Genomic DNA, 12,032 nt, shown 5'->3' with positions numbered 1-12,032 from the left:
ACAATTGGTAACTTCTCAATTAAGAAGGGGAAATCGGCCGTCCTTTTAACATCCCATAGCATAATTAAATATGATTAACCAACAACAATAATCACATAATATTCAATTAAAGAAAAGAAAAGAAAAATACAATAATAAGATGTACGGCTGTGACAGAATGATGCTAAAACAGTGTAACACTAAACATTTCCCCTGTATCGGAAGTGTCAAATTTTCATATTGATCGTATTCTTTCATCAAGGTGACTTGATTTATACATAGATTTCACATACAAATTGCAAAATATACACAAGAGACCGTGTATTAGAAGTGCTCACAGACGGTAATGTGGAACTATTAGGCGGTCCTGTAAACCGTTTGCAACTTGAATTATTTTGAAATTTTTTTCGCAAATACGGCCTCCATATTTGAAAACACGAGATTGGAATCATGCCCGTATTTATATATTGTGCTACCCTGTGCTCTTAATACTAAATGCCGCCCTCCCCCTCACACAAACTTATGTCTCAAACAAGGAAACAAGCCGTGATTTTGCAAACACATCAGCTCTTGTTCAGTAGCAGTTCAGGTATTACAAGTTGCGAAAGTTACTACGTAATTTTAAATGACCAAATTCTCTCAATGATGATTATGATGTAGTGTTCTGCCCGAGACCAGGTGACCATTGGTGGAGGTCACTGTGAGACACCAATAATTATTGGTGATAACTGAGAAGAAAAATAATTGTTTACATTATTCACCGTCAGTAATGGTTTAATAGCATCTATATTAATAATACAATAAGCTGTCTGCCTGTAGCACTTTTCAATTCGAGAACCATAATATAGAAAAAAGAAATGTTTTAAAGCTCTCAGAGAAATGGTCCAAATGATGTTCCAGGTATCTAGGTGACATCTGAGCTGCGATATGCGGGCGCAAAGTACTCAAGAATGACATGAGGACATTTTAAAAATAACAGAAAACGACCAATATTAGAATTTAATTCACAGTTTTGGGGGTCGCTGAGACGAATAGGAACAGTTTTAATCCAATTCAACTTCAAAGTCATGCTCCACTCCCCAGAGAAGGTGAGATTTTAAAAGTAATCGAAAACGACAGATATTACTCGTAGTATCGAATCCATAGTTTTCGAGGTCGCTGAGTTTAACGGTATTAGCTTTCATGATGTTCAAGTTTATCCTCACCCCCTTGGGGCAGGGGTGGAAGAGGAAGGTACGTGACGTTTGGGTGCCGCCGTTTGGGCGCGGACGTTTGGGCCCCACCGTTTGGGCGAGAGTTAAATTAAAAAGTCATTATGTTAGGCGCTGAGTATTACGTTCGAATCAAGATATCACAAGGCGTCTACTGTTGTGGAAGTCCTTGAATTATACTAGATTTTGTTTTACATATTAGAAACACTGGAATTTCAAAATTCTAAAACTGAATTAACAATTAAATTTTGTAAATTTAAGTTTCAACTAAAGTTAAGTGTGCTTTTTATTTGATAACTTTTCAAGCCAAAGGTAAGTAGACTAGACTAAATATGATTGATTGTATTACATGCGTAGTGAGCCTATTCCATTAAAAAACTTAACGCAGGCCTTCTACTGTAGTTATGCAATAAGTGTGAATGTCAAACACATTTCTAGTGGCTAAATGACCAATATATGTACACTTAACTATTTTTTTTCACTTTGAAATCGTTCTTTTTTTCCTTTCGTCACTTTTTTTAATGCAGATTAAATGCTTACAGTGGGACGAAAAAAAAAAAGTGTGTTAAGTTTTGATTTTTATATTGGAATGTTAATAAAAAAAATATCAGAAATACGGCATACTGCACTGCCGTGTCGCGACAAAACGCTGTAACTTGAGTTACATTGTTTTGTAGCTATAAGCATTTTTGAATTGCCGCCACCGATATTTATGTTCACCAGGCCCAGCATTGAGCTAAGTCAAATACTTCTGAAAATATACCAAAGAGAATTTCGATGTAAGTAGGAAATTAGCCGGTCTGTGGCGACTTTACGGCTCTTTTTCTCAAAACTGCTCCGCCAAAGTTACAGCGTTTTGTCGCGACAGGGCAGTGCAGTTCCTAAACTCAATGTCTGAGACACCCTGTATTAACATCTTTCCCTCAACTCGATTAGGATTTAGGATTTTTAGATTTCTGGACTCTCGGCATCTAAGGCCATTTAGCCCGTCACGTTTGAGGGAGCACACTATCCGGGAAAAGGGAAGGAAGAAAGGATTGGGAAAGGGAGGAAGCAACCTGGACCTATAAATTAGGTACCACCCCGGCATTTGGCTTGCGTGAATGGGGAAAACCTCATTCAGGGTGGCTGGCCTGAAAGAGCGTATTACACTTTTTCGACCGAGTGCCCCCACCGGGAATCGAACCCGGGACCGCTCGCACCGAAGGCGAGAGCGTTAGCGCCTACGCTACGCGAGGCAACTTCTCTTAACTCGAGTGCGCGGAAATCTTTTATTGGTAGTTCTTTATTGGACTTAAGGGAGAGAAGAGTTTGGCAAGCGTAATACGAAAGAAAACAAATGTTAACATTCATAAGTATGTAATTACTAACTTTAAAAAAAATCAAAAATTAAATCAATATGTTTTAATTAACATTAAGAAAATTATTAACAGTTCGTCTGATTTTTCATTTCCTAGCTTTGTTATATAATACAAAAACTAAATCAGAAGTACAAGAATCGTGAACAAGCGAAAAATCAATCCATGACGAGGTTAGGCAACAAATACCACAAACGCATTAAACTATTTAATTTAGGTGAATAAATAAGATAGAGATAGAAAATATACAGAAAATGAGGTGAGATAAAGATAGAAGCAGGGTGGAAAAAATCATGATTTTTTTTAAAAAAAAATCATTTTTGTTGATTTTTTTGATTTAAATCAAATCTTTCTCCTCGTATAATACAAGTCGCGAACTGAAGAAAAAGCATTAGGAATTAGTATTAAATGCTAATTATGCCATTTAAGTGAAAGTATTGGGGTTGCATTTTGAATTATCCCCAATCGTTAATCTATATCAATCCAAAACAATGTTTCTTAACAATTTTAAATTATGGCTCTTTTTAAAGGTAAATTATAGACTTTCAGTCAAACAGCTACATCACCATCCCTATTTATCCTGGGATCATGGTACATGCATCACTCTCTTTAGAATAGAACAGCTTTTGAAACGGTAACATTCGCATTTCCTTATCATGTCCCTGAAGCGGGAAATTTTGAGTAATCGGCATATTTTTTTAAACTTTTTTTTTTTTTTTTTTTTTAAATTTTGATCCCCTCGGGATACCCCTGTGTTATCGCACAGATCTCAAAATTAACTGGGAAATAGTAAGAGGTGTACTAAATTTCAAGCTTCTATCTTCAGTAGTAAGGGTGAGGAAACTATTTAACAATGAGCTACGAGCATTCCCACAATGTCCCAGATGACCCGGATGTAATATAAAAATTTCCTCAGACATCCCTATTTATCCTAGGATCATGATTTGTACATTATTCTCTTCAGAATAAAACAAATTTTCAAACGGTACCCTTCAAATGCCTCCATCATGTATCTGGGGCGGATAAATCACGAAAAAAAAGGAATTTTCTGTTAAAAATATTTTTTTAAAAATTTTTACCTCTGTGGACCCCTCCCCGTGTTTTAAAGCAGAGATCTGAAACAAATCTGAAAAATACTGAGGGGTTCACTGAGTAAATGTGCGAAATTTCAATCTTGTCGGTGCAAAAGTAAGCCCACGAAAAATTATATTCTCCAAATACCCCAGATTCCCGGATAAAACAGAATCTCAGGTAACAGTTTTCTGAGACATCCTTATTTATCCTAGGAGCATAGTACGTACATCATTTTCTTGAGAATAGAACAGCCTTTCAAATGGTACCATTCATACTACTCCATCTGAGACGGGAAAATCACGAAAAAAGCTATTTTTTTGTTAAAAATATCATTTTCTTTAAAACATTTTTGCCCCTCTGGACCCCGCTGTTTCCACGAAGAGATCTAACAACATCTGAAAATTATTAAGGGGTGCACTGAACGAGTGTGCAAAATTTCAGTCTTCTGAATGCAAAATGTAACCCGCCAAAAAGTAATAATACGCATACTAAAAAATATATTTTTAAATTTATGACGTCATCACACACTATGCCTCAACGCAGAAAGGCGTGAAAGCATATGTAACGTGTTCTAAAATGCCTCCAGTCTTGAAAAAACCAAGTAAAGAGCCTTATTGGTACTTTTTTAATCGAATAATGAAGATTCTACCCGATCACCTAAAAACAGGTTATATAATTTAAAAGGTTAAGCATTACGGAAAAAGTACAGCAACATTTATCAAAATGGCACTTTTTATCACGAAAGTTACTGATATTTGGCAGGGGCCTAGTTTTAAAAACTCAGAACTACCTTGCGGCATGAAATACATAAATTTCGCCTAAAATTATAAAATGAACAAAGAAAAGTGGAGAGGGAATAGGACCCTTCTAAATACGCCCTATTATCTGGCAACAAACAAACAGACACGCACAAAAAAGAATTTTCGTCTTAAATGTCGATGGTGATTTCCCCGTTGGAATAGTTAACGATTTTAAAACCCAAACCCAATGTTACGAAAAGAAGAAAGCAGAACTACTTAGTTACCTGTTCAAAACGGGATTTTCCCTAATCATCCTCTGCATGACACTTGTTTTCATGCTATACTGTACATTTGAGTCTCATTGTATTATGATTATTAACTTCCATAATCGAAATAACAGAACAGAAACGGGATTTTACTTATTTTCACTTTAAATTAATTTATTTCGGAATTCGATTTAAATCAACGATTTTTACTAAAAAAATCAAGTGATTTAAATCTTGATTTAAATCAGACTGATTTAAATCAATCCACCCTGGATGGAAGTGTAGGAAATGTATATATATCTTGATTCGCGCTTAGTTTTCAGTGCCTAGCTTACTTTATATGTCGTAAATTGTGATTTTTACTATGTACCTCGCGCCCAAACGGCAGCGCAAAAACGTCCGCGTTCAAATGGTGGCGCCCAAACGTTCTGTCCCGGGAAGAGGATGACTTTTTAAAAATAATCAGATAAACTAGCTAATTTGTAACTATTGTAATTAGAGCGAATTAAACACATTAAAATATTTTCTCGTGCTTGCGCGGTGCTCTGCGGGTCGCTAGTTAATGCGGATCTTTTTAAAAATCCAAAATTTTGCCGCCCTGTGCTCAAGCACAGAATAGCACTTACCTAAATACGGGCCTGATTGGAATAAGCACATGAGCAGGTAAAAAAATACCAGATTCATCAGGCGTATCAAATCCTGATTATTCCGCTGCTTTTTCGCGTTCTCGATTACGTGATGAATGAGTCACACACCTACGCAGGTTATATATTAATGAAAGGACGAAACAACCGGATTTTTAACACATCAAATCCTCTATGGATGCGAATTCAATGATATACAAAGAGTGAAAAACTGACTGGACCGGGACTCAAACCCCGAGATTTTCGGCGTACCGTGTCGATGCGTTAACCATTACGCCTATCGTCTCTACGATACTAGTCGTACTTCTGTGCAGAAGTATTCTATAGGGTCAGTGTGTAACGGTATTGTGTAATTTTTATATAATAACTTGTATTTACGGGCAAAATGTGCTTTTAAAATATGCACAAGCTGTTCAAAAGGAAGAAGAAAAAAATATAAAGAGAAATAGATGTAATTTCTTTTCTGTTATTATGATTGATGTTCTGTTGTGATAGTGATATGAGATGTTTTGTAAGTCGTCATGGCAACGGAAAACATATAATATATAGAGAATCCATCTTGTGATATATATATACATGTACAAAATTTAAAAGTGTGAAAATGTTTAATTTATTACGTACTACAATGAAACAAGGTAATTTCTAAATGAAGTGTTTAGATGGATTTTGATAAAACAGTAACCTAAATTATGTAAATATACGGACTGAGGACTATAACGACATATAAAATATGCAAAACAAGCATTAAGCTAATTACAAACTGGTGTTTTTCATAGTAATACACATTTAGTGGTCGTTATAAGTGAGGGTAATTATAAGACAGATTTCACAACTTTTCCATGTTACTCAGGTTACATTAGATTTGAAAGTAGTTAACCTAGGCAGCAGTTTATGGTGTCAATAGAGTAACAATTTACTGCCAAGAAATTTCCTGTCATTTCGTTAAGTTGATGAGAAAATGTCAAATTTGTGCTGTCTCATAATTTCCCTCCAAAAGGATTATTATGAGACAAAGAAGTCTTCGTTATTTTGTGTTTATTACATAAATATATACAAATATTTGGCTGAGTTACAAGAAAATAACTAAGAAAGAAAGTAAAAATGGCTACTGAAGCTATTCTAACATTTTTCTGAGTTGACTATAATAGGCATATACGCTAATAGCCTATATTAGATAGTTTAAGCTTACAAAACAGGCTTATGAAACAAATTTAGACCAAGCTCAAGGCTGTTCACTAAAAAACAAATTACTGTAGATTATTTCTAATTCTTTATGTTTTAGTTATATTGATACGCAGCCTAGGCTATTTTCATCAAAATAATGTAGGTCTACAACTGAAAGTTGCTAAGAAACAAGATTATAGGACTACCTAAACTACAGAATACAGCTTTTTTGAAACTTAACATACTACGATACAGAGACAGATTCCAGTATGCGTCTCATAATTACCTCCATATAGCAAAATGAGATACAACAAAAACAAATGTAACTCTGAAAGGAAAGTCCAAGGGACAAATTCAACTTAATCTGTTAACTGCTGACCTTTCAGGCTTCTACCAACACGCATTGGTTTCACAATAGTGGTATTACTGAACGACTAGATATAAAAGTTAATCATAGAATTTCAAATCGCTCAAACGGTCGCTCAAAATCAATACCCCTACTCGTCGCCGAGTACTAACGGTTTAAAAAACATGTGCTTCCTCTGCTCCACCCTATATAATATAATATATAACAAGTGGATTATCACATAATAAGAGCATAGTTTTTTCTTTTTTTTTTAAATAATTATTAACATGAAGTAATGGCCAGGTGAAATACATGCATACAATAATATGCTTAATGCAAATATTTTACGCGAAAAAAGGAGCGTGGAAATGGCGAACACTAGCAAAACAGCCAAAAGTGACAAAAACAATTAGTATGTCTAGCAAACAAAACAAACATGTTTGTCATGTTAACTTTGTAGTAAACACCTTGTTATTTTGGTTGTAAAAACACTTTATTTTTCATCGTCAGCATAATAACAATATTTGTCACGAAATGTTATGTGGACTTTCCAGACTTCAAAATAGAGTGAAAAATTTCCCGAAAAGCAAAAATGGTTGGAAAAACAAGGATGATCACGAGTATATAAAGACAGACTTTAACCAGAGCGTCAGTCGGGACTTTGAATTCCTACAATACGGATACGGATTCTTATTCTGGGACCGCGGTGGCTCAGTAGCAGAGCGATCACCTCTGGTGCATGCGGTCCTTGGTTCGATTCCAGCTCGCACCAAGTGGGCTTTGTGATGAACAAACACCGTGTGTGTGGGTTTCCTCGGGTTCTCCCGTTTCCTTTCAGTTTCTTCATTACACCATTTCATTCATTTATTTCTCATTACCACCGTCTCTTTTAGCCTAGCCGGCATAATCGTGGGACGTAAAACTTAAAGATTTCATTTCTAACTCTTATTCTGATCCTAACGTTTATTTTGGGTTAACTAAGTATCATTGTGGGTTCACTCGAGCAGACGGCTCTACCAAAAACAAAATTTATAGGTAAAATATGATGTCAAACACATTTCGTAAAAGAAGAGGAGTGTGAATATAAGTAATTTCAGTCAGTGAATATCATATTGAAATATATTTTGAATGGTAGTGAACGTATTCTAATTGTAACTATTTACTGAAGCGAAAGAATACAAGAAAGCGAAGAAGGCGGGAATGCTGTGTTCGTGTTAGCAATGGACGTTTGCGATGGATGTAATGCTAATATACGGTTCATTACAAAGAATTGTGCGATAAAGAGTGTAATATTATAAAGTTTCTGCAGCGTCATAGCATGTTGAAACGTAAAATAAACTGTGCAAAGTGTGGTAAAGAAGTAAAAATTCAGAAGAGAGGCATTACATTAACTTTTTTTTTTTTTTTTTTTACTGTCGTAAAGGTAAGAAAGGAAGACAGTGTAACACATGTGTATCAACTGCGAAAGGTACTTTTTTTGAAGGATCGAAGTTAACTATAGAGAAAATATTGGCATTTGTGATATACTGACAAATTTTGCCATATCCAACATATGAAATAGTAGAAAATGAACCGGATATAACGTCATCAACTGTTAGTGAGTGGAGCTCGTATTGTAGGGAAGTGTGTGTGGACTGGGCATTTCGAAATTCGCAGGTATGTATTTTTCCACTATCCTCGTTTATGCGTATGCCTCCCGTCGCTAACGCGCCTGCTCCCTACGGACGCACCCCCTCGCTCCGCTCCTGTTGCGCTCCTGCCCTAACTCAGTTAGATAGCATTCGTGCTTTTAGTAGCCACCTAGCACAAGTTGGTTCATGGTTTATGCATTAGCTCCCCATTTAATGCATGCTCTGCAAGAAGAAACCGCAAAATGCAATAAATGTGTGAAAATTTGGTAGAGCCGTCTGCTCGAGTAATGCCATCATTGTATTGTGTGGTATAAGTACGACAATTTGAACATCTATTAACGTTCACATATTGTTTAGCATTAGTATGATTTGTTAATATTCAGATATGTATATATAATTTCCAACTTCCTTCGCCTTTTATTTTAATGATTTTCCTTCATCTTTGCTAGCATAGTCACATCTGAATCAAAGTGTCATAAATCGTTTTAGATACAAATCTCCTTGCGACAGCCTCATCATAACCTCATCATAAACACACTATGCTACGGACTTTAACCGAAAGCAGAAGTTTACAAACTTACATTTGGTTTTATAAATTAATGAGACATCTCTATTTACCTTTTTATATTTTAACAGAACCCTCAAATTATAGCAGGTAGAAGTAGGCATTATGCTTATATTTAAGTTAGGGTCAAGACCACTAGAGCATATCTACAAAGATCAGTTAATATTAATATTTCGACTACTCCCAAGTAAACATATGTCATTTTACATGGTAGAGTTGCTACTAATCTCTTCTATGAATCTTCGGCTTCATACAAAGTGGTAGGAGAGATCTACAAATTTACACTCATCGCTACAAACATTCCTTTTTATGATATACGTTTGGACGTGTATTTATACCTGTAAGGGGAAGTCTTCGTAAAGTGAACCTGCACCCATGAATACAATTCCCACCCTAAGAAACAATTTCTAAGGCACTACGAGTGAATTTTGTGGTGGAATAATTGTATATAATAGAATGGTAGGGAACAGGATACCACGTAATGATCTTTAGGGCACATCAGTTTCCATATATTAATTCGTAACCAATTATTGGGGCATGCTCCAGGGTAATGAAGAGTACAGAACGCCGTAGGAAATTATTTAAAGCAAGAAAAATGAGGACACGCTATTCTTACTCTGTACCGAAACTCTAAGGGTAAAAGTATTAATTCACAAAAAAAAAAAAAAAAAAAAAAACGAAAAGAAAAAGAAAATTGCTGTGTCGCCAGACCAATTTTAGAAAATTTACCAGATGAATTGAAGAATTTATTTTGGCTTGTGAGGAAGAGTGAGTGAAAGTCAGGTGAGTGAACTAGTTGGAGTTACGAAGATACTTGTTGTTGTTAATTTGTTTTTGATGTTGCAAGCGGCACTATATGCGGAGGGGGAAGGGACTATTTGGCGCAGAGGTACATTTGATATTATTTATGGGAAAGGCGGTGTGGAAATGGTGCGTAAAAGATAAGATTGTCACATATCGTGTTTGACTTTTAGCGAGTTGCACAAAAATAAAGAGTGTTAGTTGTTAAAATTGTGTGAAAGGCATGGTCTAATAAACAGGCTAAAAGTTTGTCATAAGTGTGGAAACGAATTGATACCACAGAAAAGAGAAAGAGCATCTAACCTAATTTAGTACATTTTGGTCCTATTTCGGATGGCATTTAGTATCTTCCCCTAAAGCTGTGAAACACGTAAGCCATACATTTTATGATACATAAAGGGTTTTTCCATTATCCTCGTTTATGCGGATACCCACTGCCGTTGACGCACCTGCTCCCTACGGAAGCACCCTTCGCTACCACTCGGGCTCCCCTGCTACGCTCCTGCCCTGATTCGGTTAGACAGCATTCGTGCTTTTTAGTAGCAACTTAGCAGAAGCTGGTTCGTGATTTATTCAATAGTTTTTATGCCATACATCCACACTGTATTTCTAACAATAATCACTACCAAGTGTGCCAGTGTCACAACCTAGTATTTTGGGAGAAAAACTACATAATATGCCCTTTTTCGATTTTTGTGTGGTCCGGTGATAACGCACTAATAAAAAAACAAAAAAAAAAGCAATACGTAAGGAACTTACTTATGTAATCACCATACCTTTAACTATGGTAATGAGGTAGAAATAACGTATCGGTAAACGTTATGTCAATGTAAAGCTACATGAGACGCAGTTGCCAACAGTAGTAAACAAAAATTCCACAAGTTTCATTTCATTTCGGTTTCCTTTGAGACGCCCTCTTCATAGGCTCAAACGTTGAGTTCCAGTAACCTTGTCGCGGTGAAAGTAATAAGTTTTAATGTTGAGAGCTTGAATTTATACAATTTTAGTTCTTCTTTGGGATCGTTGAGATTAATTTTGTTATAAAGTTTAGGTGCTTTAACTTTTTCTTATTACGGCTGAAATTTCAAACTTAATTTTGATATAATAAATAATACGGTAGATTTTGATAATAAATAACGTTCCCAGTCATCCCTTTTACATGTTTTCCGAAATTAAATCACGACGATCAAATAATGAATGTCTACCACCGCACTGTTACGTCCTATACCCCGCGTGCTAATCAGTTTTGATTTCACTGAACATTTTCATCTTCCCAGTAAATTTACGACTCATACAAGAATACGCAGTAAAGATGTGAGTCGATTTTATGTCGAAGATAGTTTATGTATAGTCATACCTTTATGCACCGGTGTTATTAATCTGTATTGAGCATAGTATGGCGACATCCAGATTCTTAATCTGTTCGTAAGCATTTTAGCTGATCACTGTACAAGCTGCACAAAATGACTGCTTACGCATGAACTACGACTCAGTCACTTTTAATTTGCTCAGACATAAAATAAAACTGTTGTGGCATTGAACGGATAGAATAATAATAGAAACATAATGAATTTGTTTGTTTTATTACTCTATGATACAAACAAACAGAAAATATTACAACTAACACCGAACTTTTACTTTATAAGCCCTTAACAGAAGGTAAAACAGTTCATAGCAAACTTCACAAACATGCACACTTATTCTATCCTTACCTCAAGTCATGCAACTTCAACACAAATTCAATCTGTCAGTCACCAACACCTGAAACAACCACAATGCAACAGGCGCTAGAGCATGTAAACAATGCCAACGTGGAAGAAAATTAACTACACTTGTTCCTCTTGGATTGGTTGCGGAAAATCTTACACAAAATTCCACGCTTCTTAACGAATATTCTAAAACAAAAAAGAAATAATAATCAAGGAAAGTCTGACAACAACCTTGGTAGTGATTGGTCCAGCCTTACCTCAATTGCAGACTACTAATTCGGAAGAGAAAGTGTGCACTCAGTGTATCCAATCATGACATCAAAAAGTAAATGAAATTACATAACTCAAGAAATCGTTAGAAAAAAATTAATAATTAACAATACCTAATTAACCATCAAAACAATCAAATAAAAAAGTATGAGTAATTAAAATACTATTGGAATAACCATTAAAAAAATTAAAGTTAGTGATGAATCGACAATTTTGTAACGAGTCATCAGTAATGCTTCGGAATACTTCTCATGCATTACTATGTAGCGAAGCA

General features: G+C 35.5%; 1 protein-coding gene across 4 annotated transcripts in view; it reads right to left on the bottom strand.

Moving 5' to 3' along the window:
• Positions 1–11,832, bottom strand: part of NUCB1 (Nucleobindin 1) — a 52,103-nt gene extending 40,271 nt beyond the window's left edge. For 2 of the 4 annotated variants that reach the window (XM_081727669.1, XM_081727672.1), the window contains exon 1: positions 11,492–11,739. The gene's annotated coding sequence lies outside the window, so the exon portion shown is untranslated. The other 2 variants (XM_081727670.1, XM_081727671.1) reach the window with 2 other exon arrangements.
• Between the last annotated feature and the right edge of the window lie 200 nt (positions 11,833–12,032).

This window comes from Thermobia domestica, chromosome 10 (genome assembly GCF_964235325.1).
Source record: "Thermobia domestica chromosome 10, izTheDome1.hap1.1, whole genome shotgun sequence".
NCBI classification, from domain to species: Eukaryota; Metazoa; Arthropoda; class Insecta; order Zygentoma; family Lepismatidae; genus Thermobia; species Thermobia domestica.
Note: the sequence above shows the minus strand (reverse complement) of the source record. Positions and strands in the feature narration are given on the sequence as shown.